This window comes from Patella vulgata, chromosome 5, assembly GCF_932274485.2.
Source record: "Patella vulgata chromosome 5, xgPatVulg1.2, whole genome shotgun sequence".
Taxonomy (NCBI): Eukaryota; Metazoa; Mollusca; class Gastropoda; family Patellidae; genus Patella; species Patella vulgata.
In genome coordinates this window covers 14,924,205-14,950,653 of record NC_065883.2, presented here as the reverse complement: position 1 = coordinate 14,950,653, position 26,449 = coordinate 14,924,205, and the positions used below count along the sequence as shown (strand labels likewise).

The following is a 26,449-nucleotide window of genomic DNA, read 5'->3' as shown; positions in this document are numbered from 1 at the left end:
CTATATGACGCTAATGTCGAAATCCAGTTGCGATTTTAGTAAATGAAACGTTGGCTACCTTTTATGATTTATTTCATAATAATCCTAAATAGTTCCCAAACAGTCAGTGACTAAAATAGTTAAACTGTATTTCCACGTTCTCTGTAATCAGCATAGAACACGTCAGCACTAAATATACCGTTACTGACATTCGGTTGTGACATTTCATCATAGCGACCCATCTAGAATATACGCAATACGTCATCCTACTACATATTCATGATTAGGTCAAGGGTCAGGCTGACGCAAGCTTTGGATTGGTTAAATGGGCTAGCTGTGTGTTTGTTGCTTATTACGATTCTTGTACTTGGCAAGTTAACCTCGCTCAGCTGATCGGTGCGTGTAAACGGAATATAGATATTTTTACATATCCAGGAAAAGTATTTGAGTTTTAAACCAAAATGGTTCGTGTTTTGTGTAAACCTTACTCCTTACCAGGCTATATTGAGAGGCATAAAGCTAGTGAAATTATTGACAGCGACCAAGCTCGCCGCGCAACCCAAGCACTTCAAGTTCAACCTAATTTAACGGTACATGGTGATTACCCCATAACATCTCCCCCGAGATGTCAATCGGAAACAGACATGTCCTGTGATTCTGACGGAGATAGCCTTTCTTCTTGTTCTGGCGGACAATCAAGCATTCCCATGGATGAGCGGCGTGCAGAGGTAAGGTCATTACGACATATTCTCGATCAGCTGTGAGCAATGGCACGTAAAAAAAGATCGCTTTTGCGGCAAGCTTTGTTCTAGTCGGTCCGTTCGTCATTTTATTGATCATAGAGCTTTGAAAAGATTGGTTATTTCTTCATTTATTAAAATGAAATATGCAACATTCTGTTGTTGCTTATATCTATGTTTTATGTATTTTTCGGTATCCCCAACAAATCGACCCAACAAACGGTATTTTATTGCGCAAGTTGCACAGCTGATTCATGATATGAATAGGTTACTATAAATAGAACAAAGGGCAGACAATTCACTGTTGAACGACTTTTTCGGTCAATTATGTAAATGAACTAAAAAATACAAAACTTTATTAATTAGTGCGGGTTTTGAAATCACGGGTTTAAAATAAGATCTAGATCTCTACAATTCCAATTTTGTTTATAGATCAAATTTTGATTAGCTGTGTAGAGTTAATTTGAAACACGAAGAAAAAGAAAAATTGACCGAAAAACCGACGGAAATATTTCTTGCACGCGCTGAAGTAGTGATTTCTATTTAAAGGTCATGGTTTTTCCCGTAACTATTAATGCATAGTTTTATGGTTGCGTTATTAAATTAAACCCACCCACTGTCTGTGACTCTACCTTTTTTGTGATTAATTCAGGTGTGGCTATGACTGTGAGCACAGGTCAACGCTTAATTTTTTAGGCTAAACTTTGAATATATATATTTAATATACTAATACTTTTCTTGTAAAAAAAGGTGCGCAATTGAATTCTTTTACTGTTGGTTCAAAAGTATAACAATATTTTCGAATAAAATGTTGATACCTTTACCATAGCAAAATGTTATTAGTCCCTATTATTTTTTTCTAGAGATTGGAAATGCGTTTTATATACAATACAATAAAGTACTTGAAACTGCTTAAAAAACGGTACTGCCAAAAATGAACAAAGTTATATACTTCAATTAAAACAAGATGTTAATAAGATTAGTCACTTATACGCCCAATTATGACAGAGCCCCGGATTTTCGTCCTAACCTTACCGGAGAAAGCTTTATTTTTAATTCCAAAATATTAATTTAGCCAAATGTTTGTTGTCTCCAGGTAGTTCAGAGAAGAAAGGAAAGACGAAGAGAAAGAAACAAATTATCAGCTCAAGCTTATCGACAACGCAAACGAGAAGAGACACAAAATCAAGACAAGGTAAGCCACAAACATTATGTAATGCCATAAAGAGGGAAATTTTGATACTTTCCGTGGCCCTGCTTTTCAGTATGCCTCTGTTGCACTGTTGCACAGCATCCGTGTAAAACTTGAACTGGGATCAATCTGAAATATTAATTCAGCTCTTGCAACCGGACCTATTTAGTTTTCAGTGCAAGGCCAGGTAAAATCGTTTAACGCTTCGTATCGATAATATCTCTGCGCTGTTGCGTGAAATGTTTTGTTTAGCGCGTACGACTATTTGTATTATACCTGCAAGGTTATTGATCGGCTTTGACTTGTACTGGATACTGGGTTAATCGTCCGTTTCTGTCGACATAAACTCACGGTTCGTGCGTCATTGAATTGTTCAAACAAAAAAAAAAGAATTTGTTGGAAGTCGAACGAAAATTCATGGTCTACTGGTTTTTAAATGGCATAAACATGCGAAAGGTTAATCAAAAGCTTTCATCATGGAGTTTGCAAAAACATAATTGTTGACTTGCAATTCATATTTAACCAACAGATCTTTATGCTGGAAACTGTTTATGTAAATTCAATTTTTGCAGTGCTATATACGGACGACTGGTAAATCAGAGCTTTCAGCATGGAGATTAGAAATGCAGATTTGCATAAATTCCTCCCTTCCACATACTTTGGTGCAGGATGCATATGTGTATTTGAATTAAAAAGAATACTGGACAAATTGTTTATGATTATGTTTTTTATTTTACAGGTTGTAACTGATTTGGAAGAACAACAGAAACGATTACAAGAACAAGTTGCAAAGTTGGAACATGAAAAAGTGTGCGTTGAGACATTTTTAAGAAACTGTTTTCATTCTGTGCCATGGCCTGTCCGAAATAATGATAATAACAACAATGCTAATATGGAGCAAAATGCCCAGATGCATTGTTGGCATCTCAATAAACATGGTGATCAGGTCAATGGCAATATGGCGGTAGTTCCGGGTTGTGGAACCGCTAGTGCAAGACAAGAACAGAGTACGATGTCGGTGTCTAACCAGATGGTCGTATCATGAAAACCTTCCTGTGGCAAAAGGTAATCGAAACTGTTCTCAGATAGCTAAAAAGAAAAACAACAAAAAAGACTGGATGGTCGGATGTGTAGGCCTACCCTTTGGAACACAAAAGACTGGATGGTTGGATGTGTAGGCCTACCCTTTGGAACTTTGTCTACACTGGAGTTGAAACTAGACTCCCCATTGACGTTAATGGATAACCTTAGCTATAAATTTATGCAGACATTTTTTTTAATTTATAATTAAAAATTGACTCATTATTTATAGACTAATATATAGAATATTATTAGGGTTCCATTATGGTGTAGTATGAACGTTTTTATGTTGAATACATATCGTTGGTTTGGGTTCCAAAGGCGTGGTTTTGGTTATTGTATGATTCAAAATTCTTTAATATGAACTAACTATTAACAACATTCTAATAGTTCTATATGTAGATTAGATGAAACTCATCTTGGAATCAAGTGATGTTAGAAACTTGTATTATCATCATGAAAAACATTATCGTATAGGTTTTTGACAGGACGTGTGTTTATTAAAGCGATGGTTTAGGCTTTATAAGTCTATTGTGTAATAAATTTTAGGTTAATTATTGTGCACATTTGTTCATGCAAGATAACAAAGATTTTCAGCTACAATTAATCTATTAATTGAAATAGGATGCATAATAAACCATTGAACTTGTTAATTTGAATACCAGTATTTGTCTTTGTGCCGATATCTAAATTGAAATTTTAACTTTTGCCCTAATATGTTGATGTCGTGTATAATTACATTCTTGTTAGCCTTAAATGCTAATTTCCCCAATAACCACGATTTTTTTTTGTACGGCACCAAACGTTATATCTTTTTGTGACTTGTTTAATTATAACGGGTTCTCAATACTGTCGCTCGTGTACGTGTAAACCATTCTTTTGAATGCATGTCCCAGATTGCCTCTCTATGACGTAGAGGTGCTTTAAGAACTAATAACAACAGCTTGATGAAGATTGTGTGTTCCTCGTGTTGACCATTATCCACACCTTTATTTATTTATCATCTATGTGTAATTTTTGATATAAATCTATTGTTCATATCTATTGCAAGATTTTACTCTGTTGTGACATTGATCGTTATTTAAAAAGTCAAGGTCGGAAAATTGACGATGTTTACCGAACGGTTAATGAAAGGATTGTCACGAAGAAGATTGTGTATTTCTCAGTATTGTGAAATCGTTATCACGTGAAATTTGAGATACAATAATTATGAGTTTTTGTTTTGGTAAGATATACCATATACAGGGGTTTTATTTTTCACTTCAAGTTGAAGTACGGCTGTTTTTTTTAAGGTTTTTATAATATTTTATATGTGTTTGAATTCTTTCTGTATTAATTATTATATGATATGTATTATGTTGACAAGATTAAACATTAAATGTTATCACTTAAAACTTGTATCTAGTTTATTTATTGACGAGAAAGAAAACTGGGTTTTAACGTCCACTCAACATAACTAGGTCATCTTGGTACCAGGCCTTGAAATAACTGTTTTACGTGTACCTGACAAAATGTCAGGCACTAATGAAAAAGTACCTGACATTTTCAACTTAGTGCTGGACATGTATTAATAATATCAATAAAAAAGACAAATCAGCGCCGGACAAAATGACAGGCACCAGAGGTTTAGTGCCTGGCAAAGCCTGAATCTGTGCCTGACATTGTCAGTGACAGGTGCCTTATTTCCAGGCTTGTTTGGAACTAATAAAGCCGTGCTTTAATTTCAATATGGCGGTGGAAGGAAACAAGATCCCGGAGAATCCACGAGGTCAGACATGTGACTTATTCTTTTTTAACTTACAATGAGCTGATTTTGTATATATTGATTCGACCGGCAATGGTTAAGCCGATTCATTCCCCCCCCCCCCCCCCCCGTTTTGAGATTGCTACTTACAGTTGGAAATCCGAACCCGTTATACCACTCATTGTACAACTGATACGTGAGATACTTTCACACAAAATAACGATGTCGCTGGTATTGAATTTTTATCCCGAGAACCATCAAGTGAAAAGTTGATACGCTATTTTGTGAAGTTCAATAAATTTTGCTTGAACATACGTTTTGTATTCTCTTTCATAACAAGACACGATGGGAAAAGAGCAGTGGTTATAACAAGAATATTCCGGCCATTTGTCATTTGTTTCCGGAATAATATGATGCCCGACGAGTCATTAAATGCCAGACCGTTGACGTATATTTCAAACGTTGAAATATACAAAGACTGTTCTTATTATGGACCGGCTTGTACGAATACCATATTTGCTGAAGCAAATTGAAATGGTGGTGTGAAATCAATAGAAACCGAGGTATATTTAAAGATACATTATGGGAGATTAGATAAAAATCTGGCAACTATAACCGAGAATATAGCGATTGAATTTTAGACCTAACCTCGATCTTCATTGCTAAAGTCGATACGATAAAAAACATACTCTCGATTATCCACTTCATGATTTAATCATGAATGAAAGTTGAGTAGCAAATCGGATCCTAATCCAGTAAATATCGCAGGCTAGCGATGAGATGTTGATTTTGGTCTGGATAAGTTAATTAATGTCTAATTAATAATTTAGATAACATTTCAGGCCTAATGAAAGACCTGCAATAGGCAGATTAAGCTCTGTATAATGTATGTTTAAATTGGCCAGAACCTTGAGAAATTAAATGAGTTTAACGTCCCACTGTTGTTCACCAAGGCAGTCATGTACGCCATGCAGTGGGCTATGAGGGAAATGTTGCCTAACAGCGGCGTTTCCGCCTATTATTCTTTTACGTGCACACGTTGTGTGCACGAGACCTGTTTTCTTTCGTGTCATCCAGACACCGTTCCTTGCCAGACCCTCCACCCTGTCTGACAAGGGATACTACGCTGGAAAACCACAGGGAACTTCTCCGCCAACAACTCCTTTCCGTTTGTTTGATGACATTTGATTGTGTATGGTCCTATATTATATATTTAACTTGCATTCTAATATCACGGAGCTTTAAATATGCCGGATTTTATAGCTTTTGCTCCAATCGTTACAAGACGGGATAGTTCAACCTTTAACTATTAATATTTGGCTACCAGAGTAACTATAGTGTTGTACAAACCTCACGGTTCAATGTCTGACTTTTATTATTTCTAGAACACTTAGTGTCACTTCTCTCACGTTTATTTGGGAAGTACACAGCTAGCACATTTGTATTCTACCACAATAAACAGTTTACCAGAAGGGGCATGATGGTTTCTGATCGAATAGCGCGATCTTGTTGCAGTTGGTCATAACACGACCCAAAGTAAATTTGTAAATTGAATTCTGTGTATAAAATAATACGCAGAATACAAGTTTCAGAATTTATAATATAAAACTGATATTTGATTCCCGTTACCATCAAAGCAAAAATTTCCTTTGTATTGTAGAAGCCGAAGGGAATGAAAATTGTTAACTGTCATGTGATTTCGTCATAAAGAAGTACCATAACATGACGAAATGTTGCGTCAGAAAGTTCATATTGAATATTAAAATGGTTGATCAGACATCTTGCCATCAGTTTTAATTGTAATGATTGTACGACGTTTTTTTTCTAGAAACATGTTACATCAATTACCACCCGGTACATTACATAAGATGGGGTTTAACGTCCTATACTTTTCTACACTAACCAGGTACGTTACACACGGTTGTCATATTTTTTTTGGACATTGTTATACAATAGAAATTAATCAATCGAATATTGCAGGTGGTGATGCCCTCTGTTTGATACGTCACTATATCTATAATCATAGATTCTCAACAATCTAAATGAAGCTCCTGGCTGTAAATGTCACTGGCATATAATATGAAAAGGGGCATATTCTATTCATTGTCCGTCACCAAGGGCCGATCCAGAGAACATAGATAGGGCGGGGGGGGGGGGTCCAGGTGGCCTCCCCGGATAATTTCGAAAACTTGAAGCCTGGAAAAGCCATTTCCTGTGATCTGAGACAAGAATCCGGTTCTAAAGTGCGCCGCCCCCCCAATATAGATCCACCCTTGATCACACCCATAAAAAATCAGTTTGTATATGGTTAATATATAGATTTATTTGACACAAATATAAATAAAGTGATAAAACTATAAATTATATGCTTTATTTTAGAATTCATTTGGGTGACATTTTAATATTGTACCAAAATCTGTAAGACCTGAATAAAAGACACGTATATATAAGACACTTAGTTTATATATGATTGCATCAGAAATGTGAAAAACCATTTCTTTATATAGTAAACATAATGTATTTGCTTTTATATATGATAATAGAAATATAGAATAGAAAAACTTGGCACATTTAAAAGGATCGCACATACTCTTACGAGTACATAGCTTATAGAAATGAAATGAAATGGGGTTTAATATCCTACTATCAGGTAAATTTTGTCCGTACAGCGCCTCTACGGCTTACTCTTATATATCGAATTCCAACTGGCAGAGGTTTTTTTTTTGTGCACGCCAAGGTGTAGACCGGACCTGGAATTTTCGTCCCGTTCGAAAGAATATTGATATGTTGTTCGTTGCCAGGTCCCCAGTACTGCGCCACTGACAAAGGAAGGGGGTGGGGGCGCTGGACAAGGATCGAACCAACATCTCATTTACTGAACTACCATGGCTCACATAAACTTATAGACTATCTGCTGGCCATATACTAGATCCCCTGATAATCAATGGGAGTCGGGGTACGGATGTGGAGGTGGGGTTATGGAAGGAAGGGTATTACATTCTCAAATATTTCGCTACGCTCAAGTATCAGGAAAGAGTTCAAGGGAAGTCGTTGGGTCAAGTAGCAACAAAATGTGTCCATTCGTTCTTCAGGTATACAACGGTAATGCATAGAATACATCCCATGGCAGTTGAAATATTAAAAAAATTGATTGAAATGTCACTGTCTATGAAGAATTCTATTCACGCGCAATCCACGTAAGATAGCATGGCAGAAAATCTGATCAAATAAGACTTTTAACTCTATATAATTTGCTATTTTTTCAGTTTGTATAATTAGAAAGAGGGACGGGATAAAGTGTTGCACTGAGTGACTGAACCAAAAAGGGCTTCGTGGCAGTCCGTGGGAAATTATGTCATTGGCTTGAACTCCGCTGGTTCGTCAGGAAATGTGAGATCTTTCATACATTAGTGGTTGAATTTAAAAGTGACTTGCTGGGATTCGTACCTCGATTGAAATACATTATGTCCGATTGAAAAAAAAAGTTCAATCTATCTATTTCATTTAAGTTATTTTACTCGACCCGAAAATACCTCAGAATGCCTTAAATCTAATTTAATTTTCAGGTGGCTTGGTTGCAGTAGGAGCTACGCTTTTTTTCTTAATGCAGCCCCCCACCACCTCCTCCCATTTTGACGTGCCCCCGGCCCCTAAAAGGTTAATCCGGCAGTGATACAAGATACTAAATCGTAGATTGGGATATTTCAAAAGCAATAGTTGCGTCATTTTTTGAGGGGGAAAAGGGGGAAACGAACTTTGGTGTTAAATCATTTCGGAGTTCGTCACTCGAAAATTCGACTTAATTACGCAGTTGAATCCAACATCAGTAATGTACGTCAGCTATACGTGTACATGTACTTCTGTTTTGATCTCGGGTTGTTTTTGCCTTAAAGATACCTTCCCGCGTACAAACTGTGTGATTTGGTGATATATTTGGACTAAAAACATATTCAAACTAATTAAATGTCAAAATTTGCTTCAGATACCCCAAGCTATAAAAAACACGAACGCTAGATCAAAGAGATCTATAGCACAAATGACATCATATGTGGATTGTGGGTTAAGGTAATGTTTAGGGTTATCGGGAGGTGAGGGTTCTTTACAGATCCCCCCACAGAAAGCACGGGCCGTGGGTCTAACGTTTCCTAACCCATACGGGAATCGAACCCATGACGGCACCCATTCGCCTCGCAGTTGCCGGTCCAGCGCTCTACCACTGAGCTATCCCACAACAATCTAATTTAAAAGCCATCTTTGTCACCTAACTTGACTGAGAGAGGGCTCATTTTTTACAATGTATTTGTCATTACTTACTGTCCATGTATCATACATATTGAGGCCTATTTCCTGTTTAGACCCCTCAATGTTCCCAAAAATTCGATCAAGAAATAAAAACCGCTCTCTAAGTCAACCTGGCAGACAATAACCTGTTTGGTTGCCATTTAGTTATTTTTGCGCAGTGCTTGCCCCATGGCTGTTTTTTCTGGTAAGCCAGTATTTTTCTAGTAAGATTGGGCGTCTGTACTTTCCATATAATATACCAAATTTGCCATACTTTTATTGGAAATAACCACCAGAAAAATACTTTCACGAGAATGCATCTTATAACACCCCTTTAAGTTGATAAATCACCTCGCTTAATCTCCTTAGCACTAATGGAATTGTTTTCAAGGTTAAAGTGAGAGATAATGATGCAATGTTTAATATCACAGGCCTATATGGTGTTGTTGTTTATTTTATGTTTTTGATGTGTATGGTATATCTATTATTTATCTTATTATTAGGTTTACTTAAGCGTATCATTATTTAACATCTATCCATTCACGGGAGTAAATTATTTATAATGCCGTTTGATGGGGGTTTTTTTTGTTTCGGTTCACGGATCTCACTTAGATTATTTTTTTAAAATATGCGAATCACCATATAGAAAATTTGAACGGATTTCACAAACGGCTGAGTAAGACTGCTTGTGCGGATCCAGGGGTCGTTAGGGGGCTGGGGCGAAATAGTCAGAAATGGCATCTACAGCTTTCCATTTTTCCAATTTTAATCCTGGATCCGCCCCTGGGGTGATAACAAATTATATTAGCGATCAGGTTTACCACCTCCATGCCTCACATATATAATCTTATAATGATATAAAAGACGTGATTTATTACACAATCCTACAAAAACATTTGACGAGATGATAATTTATATTGATAACCGACTCAAGTGGCTGTAAATGACTGTGCATATTAAAAGGATTTGCAGTTGAAACTCACCATTAATCTTTTTGTATTATATAATATGCACGGAATTGAACTGAATAGAAATGGGGTTTAGCGTCCTAATTTTCTACACCAACTGTCCTAATGAAGACGGGCATATGCAATGCAGTGTGCTATTATGGAAATGTTGCCCAACGGCCTCTTTTATTTTGAATTCCAACTGCCACTGGTTCATTTACGTGCACGTCAATGTGTTCACGCTTCTATTTTGTCCTATCCGAATGACAAGACGCCTTTCCCCTGTCAGGTTCTCCACCCTGCGTCACTGGACAAGGGAAAACCGCGTCTATAATATGTACGGAAAGGGGGTTTTTGGGTGCATATATTTACATGTATCTTAAATATGACTGTTATCTCGGTAGCCATGACAGTGGAGTATTATGTGACAGGCTTGAGTGAGGCACATAATTGGATAGTTACTTAAAGATGCATCTGTCTTTTGCAGATCATTATTTTTGTTTCAAATTTTGTATAAACTATTATTTAAACTTTTAATTTATTAATATGGCAAGCCCATAATCAACTCTATAGCAACAACAAGTTAACCGACTTACATCTCTGCACCAACCGGACTGAAGAAGACAGGCATAATTATGTCATGCACCGTGGCTCAATGGTTAAGGTGCTCGCTTACTGACCGACGGGTCCCGGGTTCGATCCCGGTGTTGAATAAATAATCCCCCCCCCCCTTGGATTTATCAGCATGGTTTTTCAGTGTGAGACCTATCGCTCAAAAAGGACAGAAACCCGAGGTCGTGGGCACGTAAAAGAACCCTTGACAGTCTTAATTCAACCACGAGTAGGCGGAAACGCCGCCGTCGGGGCAAAACTCACCTCATTTCCCGGAATAATCTTTGATAAGACTACTGGTTTGCCAGCTACATCACACCGACCGCAAAAAAAGGGGGGGGGGGTGGATGGCCGAATGGTTAGCACGTGCGTGCTATATTATACGGCCTGTCATTGGGTCAACTGGCGTGGTTTCAAATCCCTGTTCAACCTCGTGGGTTTTCTCCGGGTCCTCCGGTTTCTTCCCACTGCTAAAGACCCCTACGCGCAAGCGAATTATTGAAATGAAATTAAAAACTATATGTTAGTCCTGAAATGACCTAGAGTGTCGAGTGAACGTTAAACCCCATTTCTCTCTCTCTCACCAACCGCAAAAAGATTTAATATAAAAATCAGTTGACAAACTTTCCCTTTAACTGTTAAATGTCTATTTATGTATACACAGCCTTGACCTTTCTAATGTAGGAGATATGAATTGCTCATATCAAATAACAAGACAAATGTGCTCTAATTTCAGTGCACCCAAACCTAATACATCAAAATAACAGTTTGAAAGATGATTTATTTACAGATTTTAATTTATATAGTGTAATCAAAGCTACACTTACAGTAAAACCTGTATATTACGATACTTGTTTAAATTAATTGAAGGGTGCAATACAGTAAAACCTGTATAATCCGACACTTGTGTTGAAGGGTGCGCAATACAGTAAAGCCTATATAATCCGAAATTTGTTAGGGTTAATTGAAGGGTTCAATATAGTAAAACCTGTTTAATACGACATTTTTTTAGGTTAATTGAAGGGTGCAGTATAGTAAAACCTGTTTAATACGACACATGAGGTAAAAGTTAATAGAAAGTGCAATATAGTACAACCCTGTTAATGTGACACCCGATTTAACCAGGCGCGTGTTGACCCATGAGGAACACGATCTCGCGGGAGCATAAACACCCAGTATTTTGTGGCGAGTGAATTAATTTTGAGTTGTGGAGAGAAAGAGAGAGAGAGGGGGAGAGAGAGAGAGAGGGAGAGAGAGAGAGAGAGGGGGGGCAGATGGGTTTTAAAGTCTGATTTCCACAATCTAGGTCATTTCGGAACGAGTATATAGTTCAATTTCACTTCAAGAAGCCGGTTGCTTGTAGGAGTCTTTAGCAGTATAGTGGAAGGTTACGGCGGAACAGGAGAAAAAACAATGAATACTAACTTGGAATCAAAGTATAGGATCTTGTCCGTGTACATTTCTCTTTTACAGCAAAACATTGGATTTTCCTGTTCTATATGTTGAGGCACTTGGAAAAAATCTGGGTAAAACTCCCAGACGAAGTGCATTTTTTTTTCTTCTTTTTTTTTCTTCACAGCCAAATTATTGATAACGACTTGATGCCAATCGGCCAAAATCGCAAAATTCAGTTTTCTTGGATTAATGGTAGTTTTGGGCGTCGAACATGTTAGTTATGTCTAAACATGATAAATAAATCTTCTATTTACGTTAAATTAGTAAATTCTTATATAGTATAGTAACTCACAGTATTGTATCCAATTTTATGAGGGGGGGGGGGCTGAGGCTTCTCGCCTGAGAAATCTTCAGAATGAATCAATCATTAAAGATACATAATGGGAGATTAGATAACGAGTTGGCAGTTCTCACTATAATAGTTAAAAACTAGATAATGTAAAGGCTATTTGCTGAAAATTTTATTCAAATTGATCCACTATGAACCGAGAATTAGGTGATTGAAATTTCCGCCTAGCCTCGATCATCATTAAATAAAGTCAGTACGATAAACGGCATAGTCTCGATTATCCATTTAATCATTAAATCGTGAAGGAAAGTTATGCAGTAAATCGGCTCATAATCCACTAAAAATCCAGGCTAGCGATGCCATCTAGAGTTGATTATGGTCTGGATAAGTTAATTAAGGTCTAATTAATAATTTAGATAACATTTCAGGCCTAAAGAAAGACCTGCAATAGACAGATTTAGCTCTTGCATAATGTATGTTTAACTACCATGAGTTTTCGACAAAGCTCCACTAAAGTATAGTATTCAAAACGTAAACTGCAAGCGATTTCATTTTACAATTATATTTCTATGATATGGCCTCATTCTCTGATGTTTGTGCCCAAAAAACGGAAATCCATTGCCCCCCCCCCCTTCGGCTCCTACGCATATAGAAGCAGTGTAGCGTATAACTGAGGACTGTACTCTTACGGTGGTAATTTTAGATATGAAACTTATAGGTTTCCCATTTATAGCTCACAAAGTGTCGTGTTTTTATTAACAAGTATATTTTTTTAAGTACATGTATAAGGGTATATTTACCAGTCAGTCAGTGTACGTTGCATTACTGAGTCATATTATCAGCGTACAGTACGGGTGGCCTGACAAAGTCAGTGTCTAGTCGATCGATTGGGACGAAAACCGAGGCCCCGTATACACATTGGCATGCATGTAAAAGAGCATTTGACATTGAAATTTGAAGAAAAGAGTAAGCCGTAATGCCTCTGTTCGGGCAAAATTCCACTCATAGCACAATGAACGTCTTCATTAGCCCAGGTGGGTTGGATGGCTGAATGGTTAGCACTTGCGTGCTGTATCCTAAAGTCTGTCATTGAGTCAACTGGCGTGGTTTCCTCCCACTGCTAAAGACCCCTACGCGCAAGCGAATTATGGAAATAAAATTGAACCATATGTTAGTCCCTAAATTACCTAGTTTGTGTCGAGTGGGCGTTAAACCCCATTTCTCTCTCTCTCTCTCTCTCTCTCTCATTAGCCCATAGTCGGTGCAGAAAAACAGGACGTTAAAACCCATTTCAGCTGAGCTACAAAACGCTATTTTTAACGGGATACATGCATTTATAAAACGAAGTTGATATTTGAAAGGAAAGGTAGCTTTTAATCCCGCATGTATTCCTGAAACTGCCAAACAACAATACGTATTTCTTACACAGCGGTCCACGTTGATTATATTCAGCCAATAAAACCCTGTTAAAAATCTGCTGCAATAGATGTCGCGTGACCTTCTAGAAGTATGATGTTAAGCGGCAAAGTTAGAAGGGAGACAACCCCATTTTACATTTTAAATGTTCAAATATTGAACTCGAGTAAGAATGTGTTTCATCAGAAGATATAGGATCAAGAGTTGTCCACACAGACCAAGCCCATTCATTGTGGTAGGATTTAATTTACTTTAAAATAAATAAATAAAATTATTATATTTGATGTACAAACAGAACACGGTATATAATGTGATGAATGGCGTTAAAAAAGATTACTTAAAAATTAGACTGTTTTATGTCATTTAAATTTATTTTCAAATTGATATATTTAGTTACTGAATAGAACAATTACAGATTACTTAAGAATCAGCCCGTTTAATGCCATTAAAATACTTTCTCCAGACATACTCACATAAGCGTTGGTGGTAGTGGATAGGGGGGTGAGGGCACTGGGGTGTGAGGGCTTGAAGCTCAAGTCTATTAAAACTTTGCTGCAAAAGAGGTCATTAGCACTTTACTTTAACAGATTATTAGTAAATAGTTTGTTTGTTTTATCTATTAAAGTAGCCAAATCCCTCTTTTTTGACACCTAGAAATGGACACGGGTGGGTCGCAACAAAAAATATAATGATGTAATATGAATGTATATAAACTGATTTACATTCAATCGTTTCTGTTTTTACTGAAATTTCTAATCAGTTATGTTCGACGAAATAAGCAAACAGTCCAAATTGAACAGCAGTCTTTGGCGTCTGGTTATTCCAGTCTACACCGGTAGTATTCTCATCTAATATTTAGCCCCGTTCATGGAGTTGCTTCATTACAAATGGAGCTCGAAAGCATTCTGGCACGCGATTCGTATGCAAATATTGAAATATTCATTTTGTCTTAAATATTGGATATTATATCAGAAACCCATCTTTTCTCGGTAAGATGACAAAATCAATGTTGATTTAAATTGACCAATAAGTCATGTTTGCAATGCCGAAGACTGAGGATTATATTGAGTTAAGGACTCGCCTCCTTTAACCACCAAACGTCCAGTCGACACAAACTAGGTCATTTAGGGACTAACATATGGTTCAATTTTATTTCTTCTAATTTGCTGGCGCGTAGGGGCTTTAGCAGTGGGAGGAAACCGGAGGACCCGGAAAAAACGCACGAGTTTGGACAGGCGATCGTACTCCTTGTCACATACAAGCGGGGAATCGGTTGACTCAATGACAGACCGTATGATACAACGCGTACGCACTAACCATTCGACCCCCCCCCCCCCCCCAAAAAAAACAGTAAAAAGGAAGCATGCATATTCTGGTCATTGTCTGCCATACTCACACGCAAAAATGCAATTTGTATGTCAATATGGTAGATAGATAGGTTTATTTGGCACAAACATATACAACATAATACATAAAATTATAATTTCTACCCCGCCCCCTTTTAAAATGGCCCTTGGTATTAATTATGCACGGTAAGGACTGTATACAGCCTAATAACCGTTGTATGCAGCTTTAGATGTAGAGTAAAAGAGATAGATATCTATATATGATATTTGTAGGAAACGCTCTATAGTCGTGATAAATGCTGTATTATATTTATTGTCAGCTTTTGTATAAAGCCCACCCACGATGGGCCACATACCATGAGCGTGTCCGTCGCAGTGGTTCATTGGATCCTTATTAGAACTCCATGAAATATGTTTCCTAAAAGCGTGTGTGGGGGGGGGGCTCTCGGGGGAGGGGGCAGGGGGTTTAGTCTTAGCCCAGTACAATTCACTTTATAATTGTTGGTATTCGGGGGGGCAGGGGGTTGGGGCGCAGCCCAATACAATTCAGTTTAAAATTGTTGGTATTCGGACATGGGATTAAGGGGGGAGGGGGCAAGTGGTCTAGCGTGCCGCGCTTCGACCTCTATCTAGCTGGCTGTGGTTTCGATCACTCGTGCGAGGGTATGTGGCTTGGAGATAAGGCTTCCTTCTCAATCTCGTTGGTTTACTCCGGGAACTCTGGTTTCCTCCCACAGGAAAGACCCCTGCACGTGCGCTAAGATAAAACAAATGAAAATAAGACTTGTCTGCGATATCACCTTCGGTGGAAGCGGGCGTTAAACACTAAGAACAACGACATGGGATTTCAGTAGCTTATAACAAAGTCATGTTAATACATTAATGGGAATGACGATCCATTGCTGTGGACAGGGCTGGGAGCAAGTTAAAATTATCTTTAACTAGTTAACGCGTTAAAATTTGAAAGTTAACGAGTTAATATGAGTTAATTATCAAAGCTCCTAAAACATGGTTGTTTTCGTACCCAACCTATTTCAGAGAGTGATCAGAAATTATTCTTGATCATCATTTAATTCTGGACTCTAAATCCAGGAATTAGGTGGCATTTTGACGGAAAAACGTTCATAAACAAATCGAATTTGGTGCTTGATTCAAGTGAGACTGGAGACCAAGTTATTTCGACCGAAGACTTGCGATCTGGTAGACGTAACTAAAGCGACAGCGGCAATGAGGTCTCTGGATGATATTTTGCTTGATTAGGCCCTTTCATAGGCCTGAATAACGATTTTCCAACGGAAAATGCATATATTTATGACGTCACAGTGTTAACGCGTTAATCTATGTCTATTAACGCGACAATCTCATTTATACGTTAACCAGTTAACAAGATAACTGCTCTCCGCCATGGCTATCAAGATGTCAGTTGTAGCATGCGACCTAAGGGTTTCTCTGAGATTTGTAAAACGTGCCTGGTTTTTACCTTATCAGTTGTGCAGGTCGGGGGCCTGACAAGGACAGCGCTGTCTAGTCGTTCTGATCGGATGGAAAACCGAGGTCCCGTGTACACATTGGTGTGTACGTAAAAGATCCCTTGGTAGTTGGAATTCGATATAAGAGATAGCGCCGCTGTCCGGGCAAAAATCCCCTCATAGCAAACTGTATGGTGTGTGCCCGTCTTCACTAGCCCAGACGAGGCAGAACAGTGGGACGTTAAACTTCATTTCATAAAACGTCCCAAGGTGTCAACAAGTTGAAAACAAATGGGAAGCGCTACTGGCAGATATGTATATAGTAAACAATCCATTGCTAGTATAATTTAACATCTATATCATACCTGGTTCCAAAAGTGATCAACAACTCAAAGATACTTTATTGGAAGATTAGATAAAGAGCTGACAGTTCTCACTATAGTAGTTAAAAACTAGAGGGTGTAAATGGAATATGCTGAAAATTTCAGTCAAATTGCTTCACTAGAAGCCGAGAAAACCTTATTTCAAAATCTATGTAGCCTCGAATGTCATTGTTACCTCTGTCACAGTCTCGATTATCCACCTTTGCGTTTAATCATCAACGGATGTTGAACAGCAGATCGGATTCAAATCCAATGAAAATCGGACACATTAAGGTAGCATCGATAGTTGATTATGCCCTTTAAATGTTAATAAATGTCTAATTAATAGTTTATGTAACATTTCACATGGTAGCATCGATAGTTGATTATGCCCTCTTAATGTTAATAAATGTCTAATTAATAGTTTATATAACATTTCAGGTAAAGAGAAAGACCTGCAATGCGCAGATTTATTTCTTGCATAATGCATGTTTAATGATTTTTACAACCATAGTAGGCAATCTATGTGTGAATGTACGCCCACCACAATCCTCATGTCGAAACCCATTCCCGGACGTTACTCATTTATAAACACGTGGTTTCAGAGTGATGATATAATCATAATGGTCATCATATTTGACTCAAATGCATGATACAAGTCGACTCTAGAATTTTCCACATAGCAAAAATATCTCGGCGCCGGGGATTAACCCCCATGCCCCAACCACAAGGTCCCACTTAACCATATCAATATTGAATTTTTGTGTCTCGTCAAATTCAGCGTCACCACATTCCTGCAAAGAGTAACGCAGTGGTTCTAAACCTTATTTTGCCAAGGGCACACCTTGGAACACATGAAAATATAGCGGCACACCTGGCTAAATATATATGAAAAATATTTGAATTTTGTAAAATAAAAACATGGCAAGTCATAGACGGCATAAAACCGTAGACAGAGACTAGTCATAGACACATAGAATGACTGGAAGTAAATAGAGAAAAACACAGCTATGAACTTATCAGTAGACATCAGTGGATACTCATTTAGGATCATGTGGTTTTTCGCATTTTCTTAGTGTGTCGTTCAAAATTCCGCAGCACACTTAGGAAGATATCGTGGCACACATGTGTGTCGCGGCACACTGGTTGAGAATCACTGGAGTAAGGGCATTCATCGGGGAACATACTACAGAAAGTTGGTTAACATCCGTAAAGATGCCTTCCCGCACACAGACAGAAATACCCATTCGTTTTTTGGAAATAACAACCCAGCAAATACTTTCCTTGCCATGCATCTTAAAATTGTACAGTTTGGTTAAAAAATCGAAACAGTTGAGAAAATGTCGATATTTCCCCGCTTACGGACCCTACCTCACCCCATGGGACCGATCAACAAGATAACAAACGTGCATGGTTGGAATCCGTTGGGTTGTTTAGAAAAAAGATAAAACCATGGAAGGGGAATGCGACAAAGGACACCTGCTTTAATGGGGGGATCCTGTCAATGAGATTAAAATTTATTTTTTGAAATTTGAAATTATCGCCGATAACCTATACTTGGGTCTTAGAGCATACAATCAAATCGTTCGCCCCGGGCATCATTAAATCTTTGCAGGTCATTCATAACTGTATAGTGTATACTGTTATATTAGCAGTCAACAAAAAGCAAAAGTGGTGGATTATTAGCAGTCATTTGATGCTGGCTATACTGTCGTTTAAAAGTGTGACTGGTTCAAATTATATAGGACCTTTATTATGAATCAACAATAACATGGCATAACAGTCATCAGTCTCCAAATAGACCTTGAACCGTGCTAAAAGCGGCCACATCAAAGCCGAGTCAAGTCAGTTCTAAAAATAGCCTAGAGAAAAGAGATGCCACGTTGGCAGTTTTTACATCATCACCAGTAGTCGTGAAAGCTATTGAATATTCAGAAGTCTAACTTGAGATTTAGTGAGAAATCGCGAGATCAACAAACGTTTGACTTACGTTCAAGAGCACGTGGTCAATATAAATATTTGGGTCATGTTGTCTGACCAAAATAAACGTACATTTTGACCATGAAAACTTCAAAATGATATTCATTGTATTAATCTTAGTTGTATTCCTAAAAACTGACAGCCAACAGCTTCTTTTCAAAAAATAAATAAGCTTAATGAATATGACATAGCAAAATTGAAGTTCACGCCCCAATATGCCGAGTTATATATGTTAAGGGAATTACCCACTTCGGCTATATTTAGGTACAAATGGTTGGAAACAGACCGAAAACCATGTACGAGTTGTCTCCCTTGCGTTCACCTAATCGCTGATTCGACGATCATTTGCAACATGTTCTGACTTGTTCATGTCCAGACAATACGATTTCATTCATATATCTCAGTTTAAAGGCAACCGCGCAACGAAGAGGAACGATCTAAAATAGCTGCACACAAACTTTTAAAAAGTAAGCAATTTTCCCTTTCTAATGTCAGTTTTGATATAAATTTATTATTATTATAAGACTGTCAACTGTTTTAAGGGCCTATATACCGTTATAATTGCATATCTTGAGCTGTTATGGTGTAATTTACTGAACCTATAAAGCACGTGTGATCAACTGTCATAACATGATAATATTTTGATTGATCAGCATAATTAGGAAAGATTAAGTACTCAAGGGATAATCTTTTGTAATATAATTAACATAGTCCTGTGCATTTAGAATGTTCTAAAAGAAAAATGATAGGTTATATGAAAAGGGCTTTCCCGATAGGCTATTATGGGCAGGCCATTTATACATTTAATAAAATGATCCGAAATTATTTAATATTTTATGAATTGTTTATAGATAATTGCACATATTTTCGAAACATCAAGCGATTTCGGAAGTCCCGATTTCATTAGAAGCTATAGTCTAGCTATATCTTACACGTGACCTAGTACCTCTAGCATCCATTTTAGTCCCCAGCAAAAACGTGTTTTGGTGTATTTTGTTTTTAGGCTATTTTATAACTCTCGATAATGTTTAATTATTGATTAATGTTTTTGCAACTTTTTGCTACTGGTAACATAATTTTAATCAAAATATAAGATATGAAGAAACAAATCACAAAGTTACGACTCAATACAGACATTCCTGACTGCTGCAAGACGCTTAACGATGTCATATACTTGTAAACATTTGATAAGCACGCCTGTTTTAGCTTTGGACACATATTTTGAACTTGAATTGTGATTGGAGGTGACATGTAGATATAATGAAATCGAATTTGAAAAAATATAATTGTCATAATAATAATTCTCACAAATTGTGTCAAATATGTTAATTTGATAATATTTAATTGTTCTTAGACGTTTAATAATTTCAATTTTCCATGCAATTCATGGATAAAAACTGTGTGTAATCCAGTAATCTTTTCATGAGATACAAAGCTATCATTTATCACTTTCAACATGGCAAAAATGTAATATATTTAGAAATAATCTTATCGAAATCGAATGGCTGCAGTGTGCAATTCATAATGATTCTTAAAACGTCAGATATTGTCAAATCACGTCAAATCGACCAAAGCTTATATTTATTTATTTTTTGATCATTTTAATTGTAACTTTGCATACCTTCAATTGAAACTTTGATAAAATTCCACTTAAAATTTATTCCATACTTAAAAGCACAGCATGCATAATGAAAGACAGATATAATACTTCAGAACCTCTACTATTAAAAGAAATTTAGTTCCAAAATTATTTAAATCGATCAATTTTACGTTTTAATGTCTATTGAGTTCACACCGCCATCTTTATCTCTTTGACAAAAATAATAATAATTGTGCTACATGAAGGTCTTAGGCTTATTTGCATAATAACGACAATATGTACTTTAAAATAATGCATATTTATCTTTTGAAATATATGTAAACGGTCAGGTCTATATATTAAAAAAAAAGCAAAATTCAATGACGTAGATGTCTATTTTTGGAAATCATTTTCTGAATTTATTATTGCAATATACTCCAATTATATTTTGAAATCATTGTGAGTAAATAAACTTTTAAAAGTTTTAGCATCAAACAATTTTTCTCTCAATATATCAGCAAAACATGAAATGGCTGGACAATATTTGCTATATTTAAGTTGTGTTTTGCTCAATTTGTCTGTGTTTACGTCATATTTTTATCATATATTATGTGGCATATTAATTGACAGTTGTTATAAAAATAGATTCAGTTAACCATATCAACAGTAAATAACCCTAAAAGAAAAAGAAACTTTTCTTGTGATGTTAAACTTATTTATTATATTGTCTTGAATATTTCTGCATTTGATTGAGGAATAGTAAAATTGTTTATGTTTTGCATGTACAATGTAGTGAACTTTGGCGCTTTGAAACTTTAGTTTTAGGATATTAAAATTGTTCTTTCTATGGAAATGAATAATTTTATTATGTTGATCTCTTTTAATTATAATCCTTGAGTGGCATTTAGCGATTGAACACATTTGTGTTTGATAACGAAAGAGAATACTTGTCGTGCTATATGTGTATAAACCAGTGATTGTATTCCATATTAATTGTGTTGTGCTCTTTTAGATAATTCAAGATGCAACTCATGAATGAACTGCTAGACAGTGCTAAGATAACATTTTCATCGATATGCAACGATGTCAGTTTAGAAAACTTGGACCATCAATTGGCAAATGCTGCCTTGGAAGTATTCAAATCCGGCAACATGACCCCTCTAATTAAAGAAGAACTGAAAACAAAGATACAAGCTTCAAGACTTAAACGAGGAAAGGATGAACTGACGGTAGAGTTTAAGTCTGAACAAAAATACGAGGTAAATATACAAGTAAATTAATTTGATCGGAATTGATTTATCTTATAGGCAGATATTCAGTGAGATTTATGCACTTTGTACTTTTATTCTTTGCGAAATTTCTATTTTTTTTGTCCCCAGAAATGACAAATGTTAATTTTCATGTTATACGTTATGAAAAGCGTTGTAGACAAATAAATCATGAAATATTATTGTTATTTTATTCATAGTATTATGTACACGTTTTGGAATATATAGAGAGTTAGTTTTTGATTTTCGGAAAAAAAACTGTTCATCCGCCATTTTCCTACAAAAAACGTGTAATTATAGTGCTATTTCGGTTGCTCTATAATATTTAATACGTAAAGTTTATTTATTTGGCGTGAATAATACATGTAATTAGATTTGATATCTTACAATTACCAATATTCCTAGATAATATAAATAATAAGTTTTACACAATATGGAAAATATTACCAATATTCCTAGATAATATAAATAATAAGTTTTACACAATATGGAAAATATTTAATGTTTCACATGAACGGATGCTCTCTCTATTCCGTGGATAGAAAATGGCGACCGTTCTTCTTCATTATAATATTTTAGGAAGGAACTCATATAGGCCGTTATCTGTTTTTATGATCATTTCTAATGAATAAACTATTGTTTCAACTTAATCATAATATTTTAACCTTTGAGCGACCAGTGATGCTCGATTTTAAGGATTTTCTTATAAATGTTTTTATTTAAATAATTATTTTGAAAATTGCTTGGAAACTCAAATTTATTTCACGTTAATAATTTTTTTCTGGTATAAGAAACAGATTTGAATGAAATTATGTTTTTTATAAGATATCGTTGGAAATGAGTAATTCCCTTAAGTTTGTTGGCTAGACTGTATTTCGACCCAAACGTGGACACAGTTATGTCACGTGACCTTAATTTTACGGTCATCTTGATATATAGGACATAAGGTCAACATGTTCTACATATATATATATAAAAGTTTGAAAGCGCAGACAGTGAAAGCACAGCATAAATCCAACATATTTTTAAAAGGGGGGAAAAACTGTATGACCAAATACACTTTTATTCTTTTATATATTTTGAAATATACGCCATACAAGTTTACACTTTATTTTTATAATTTGAAATATACACGTCAGCAATTTGTTTATCTTACTAATTAGTCAGTGATATTAACAGTTAATATATTCATAATATGAATATATTAACTATTAATAGTGTATAAATTATACACTAGCCGTGCCATACTAATAATTATTAGATTTCCGGATGGTGTAGAGAAGAAGGACGTTATACCCCATTTAATTTTATCTTATTCGATGTACTTTTAAAGATATAGAGAGTTAAGATAAATCTGTCGTTTCACCGATAAAATCAGAATATTTACATCTGACATAATTCTCATATTAAGAGATTAAATTCCGGATGTTATAGCTTCAGTGTTTAGTGTATAATGATTTGTATCATATTCAGAAACTGAGATTTTGAAACAATAACAAACTATAATATGTCATAACTCAACGTAAGAAAAAAAAAACATTTTGATAATCATGTTAGTTTGTATTTTATTTGAAAAAAATGACTTTTGGGGGCTAAAAGAAAGTGATTGTTTTGAAGTGAGATTCCTAAGTTTTAAAAAGTTACACAGTTATATAGAAATTAATCTGCGATTGTTTATCAAACGCAAATATTTAGAAATATTATATATTTACTTGAATATATTATAGCTAAGTGATGAAGAAAAGGCACGTATAAGCAAGAGAAAGGAAGCTAATAGACTGGCAGCCGTAAGGTTTAGACAGAGAAGAAAAAGCAAGGAACAGCAATTGTCTGAGGTAATAAAACAGTATCTATAATTGTAAAATTTATAAATTATTTTAAAGAAGAAACAGACAATTAATTTATTGACTTTATTTTGAGTTATAAGTTGAAGAAATGATTCATAGATTATCTGATGGACATTTTATTAACGAATGAATTTGTTTACGTTATAGCGAGTTATATATATATATATATAAAAGAAATAATGCTAATGTTATCTTTCATTTTGTATCTAATGTGTCTGAATGTAATTTACCAAAGAAAAATACTAATTTACCACGTATTAAAGATATTTGTTTTGTTACTGAAAAGTTGTTTTTTAGGAGCAATATGATACATAAATTTATATCTACATGTAATTGTTTTCTTTTTAATTTATTTCTAGGAATGTGATAGCCTGGAGGCGAGGAACGTCGCATTGATGCGGGAGTTGGAAGACCTGCAACAGCAGAAGGGGGGACTTCTGGCCGCGATATCACAGATAAGAAGTCCCCCCAGCCCACCTTAACTTGTTATTAACTATATAAATAGCCTATCAAAATAATGGCAGTGGCCAGTTACATACAACTTAAGCCAATTAGAACGCTAAGTTTGGCGTTACTGAATATTCATATAAATGACCTTATGACCTCAATGGACTCCTGTACATACCAGTTGTCTCTTCATGTTATTCTTGTATATGGATTATGTGAACTTTGTAAAATATTGTATTTTGCATTTATACTGCCATTCAAACTTAAAGCCATATTTAAATGTACATTACACGAGCTGTATGAGATTTACACTCATTGTAGGTTGTAGGCCTAATTAAGTATAAACTTACTTCTTGTAAAGGGTAGCCTAAACCATGAATATGTATACCTTTTTGAAAAGAAAATGATATGTATTATTGAAACTATTGTATGTCTTCCATCTTGTAATCTCACTTATATAAGTGGGACTATATAATACCAAAGAAACCCAACAACCCCAGACGTCGAGGACCAGCAACCCTCAGCCATCTGCGCATCAATAATTACAGGAGTCAGAATATGACCGTTCAACAGACTGTCAGTCAGGGAAATAACAAAACATTCCATTTCCGAAATTTATTGTCTTAGAATAGATAGATAAAAACCTCATCATTCAACCCGTTGTGTTTTTAATACCATATTTGTATTCATACTTAAATTCATTTATTGTAGTCATTATGTTTCATTTTTTTTATTTCTTTAATTTCAAATGTCTCCATGATATAGAATTAGTTACCAATTAATTAGCACCTTATTAAAATGTCAATCAGTTAAATGTCAAGCAATCTTGATTATAGTCTAGTTAATTTGAAGCTATTTTTGTTAATAACTGATTTAGAAGTTCCTGTTTGCCAAATGTTGTGAATTTAAGCTGGTATGAGTGCTTGATAATGATAAACATTCTTTTATTTTTAAATGAAAAAGTCTGTGTATCACTTGTTGTGTATATAATAAATTGTTAAATGGTTTGTAAGAAAATAAAAATATGTAAAGGTGGGTGAATATTATAGTAAACTAGGGTTCTTATCCACAAAAACTAAAATAGTTTAAGAATATTGCCTTTTCATTGGCTTGTAAAAGGTTTTTGTCCCTCAACCAATGACATGACCGTATCCTTAAATATTTCAGTTTTCATGAATAAGGCCCCAAAGGGTCTCATTCCAAAATAACTAAACCATCTAAAATAATTTAAGGGTATAGTTCGTTGATTGCATGAGCACTGAACTCATGTCACAGATTTTATCTCTTAGCTAATGGATGGTCTGGATCCTGACGGCATTTTAGTTTTTTTGTTGTTTTTGTTTTGGTGAATAAGACTCCACAAAGATTAAATGTATAGGTTTACACATTATACTTATTAGTTGTTAATGGCAGGTAAATGATATTTTAAGCAAGACTTACAAATTTTGATTTCGAAATCAAAATACTTCTAAGTATGTGGTTAATTTGATTAGTCAAGGTTTTGTTAAAATGGAAACTATTTCATGCGATATGAATGCTTTTTTTTAAGTTTTTGTTTAATTTGTTTGTTTTTAAAGTGAATTTTATGATAAAAATGGCGGAAAATAAGAGTTGTTAAAATGTTCTTGTAAATACTATGTAAGAATCATTGGAAAGGTGCATAGATATCTTTATTATGTTTTATATAATAAAGACGAAATAAATGAAATGGTCTTATTGGTAATTTCTTCACACATGCCTTCAGTTGGGAGTTTGGGAAATTGGAAAACATATTATATAGGATGGGATATGGGAATTGAAAGTCTCTGACAAGGCTAAAGATCCAATTTTTATACGCCCACAGTTCTCACTATAATAGTTAAAACTAGATAATGTAAAGGGAATTTGCTGAAAATTTCAGTCAAATCGATCCATTCTGAACCGAGAATTTAGCGATTGAATTTTGGGCCTAGCCTCGATCATCATTACCAAAGTCGGTAGGATAAAAAACATAGTCTCGATTATCCATTTTTTGATTTAATCAGCAGCAGTAGACCAGATTCTAATCCAGTAAATATCACAGACTAGCGATGCCATCGATAGTTGATTATGGTCTGGATAAGTTAATTAATATCTGATTAATAATTTAGATAACATTTCAGGCCTAAAGAAAGTCCTGCAATTGGCAGATTTAGCTCTTGCATAATGTATATTTAATGTGGACGCATATTGTAGTCACCATTTCCGTATGTAGGTCAGTCCACACTTCTTATCAGCGCAATAGAGGCTACAGTTATAAGGACACAGCTCACCAAATATTTCTACGCCGTTAGGGCAAAAGTTATTTTTAGTCTTTCTCTCCCCCCCCCCCTTTTGCATGGCGATTTTAGTTGACTTTTTGGTGTAGAATCGAAGAAAAGGGTTTGAAAATACATTT

The 26,449-nt window shown here is 35.5% G+C and overlaps 1 protein-coding gene and 2 long non-coding RNA genes across 4 annotated transcripts in view; 2 read left to right on the top strand and 1 right to left on the bottom strand.

Annotated features, from left to right (window-relative positions):
• LOC126821466 (translin) overlaps nucleotides 1–26,449 on the bottom strand; it is a 101,356-nt gene that overhangs the window by 44,045 nt on the left and 30,862 nt on the right. The window lies entirely within an intron of this gene.
• Nucleotides 328–4,389, top strand: LOC126821468 (uncharacterized). Its single transcript, XR_007680415.2, has 3 exons — nucleotides 328–707; nucleotides 1,816–1,914; nucleotides 2,651–4,389. It is a non-coding gene; the product is annotated as an uncharacterized LOC126821468 (long non-coding RNA).
• LOC126821470 (uncharacterized) lies at nucleotides 13,902–25,711 on the top strand. 2 transcript variants are annotated; one of them, XR_008788180.1, is made up of 4 exons: nucleotides 13,902–13,970; nucleotides 21,484–21,730; nucleotides 23,467–23,574; nucleotides 23,946–25,711. It is a non-coding gene; the product is annotated as an uncharacterized LOC126821470 (long non-coding RNA). The 2 variants fall into 2 exon arrangements; XR_007680421.2 differs by lacking the exon at nucleotides 13,902–13,970 and adding an exon at nucleotides 19,265–19,359.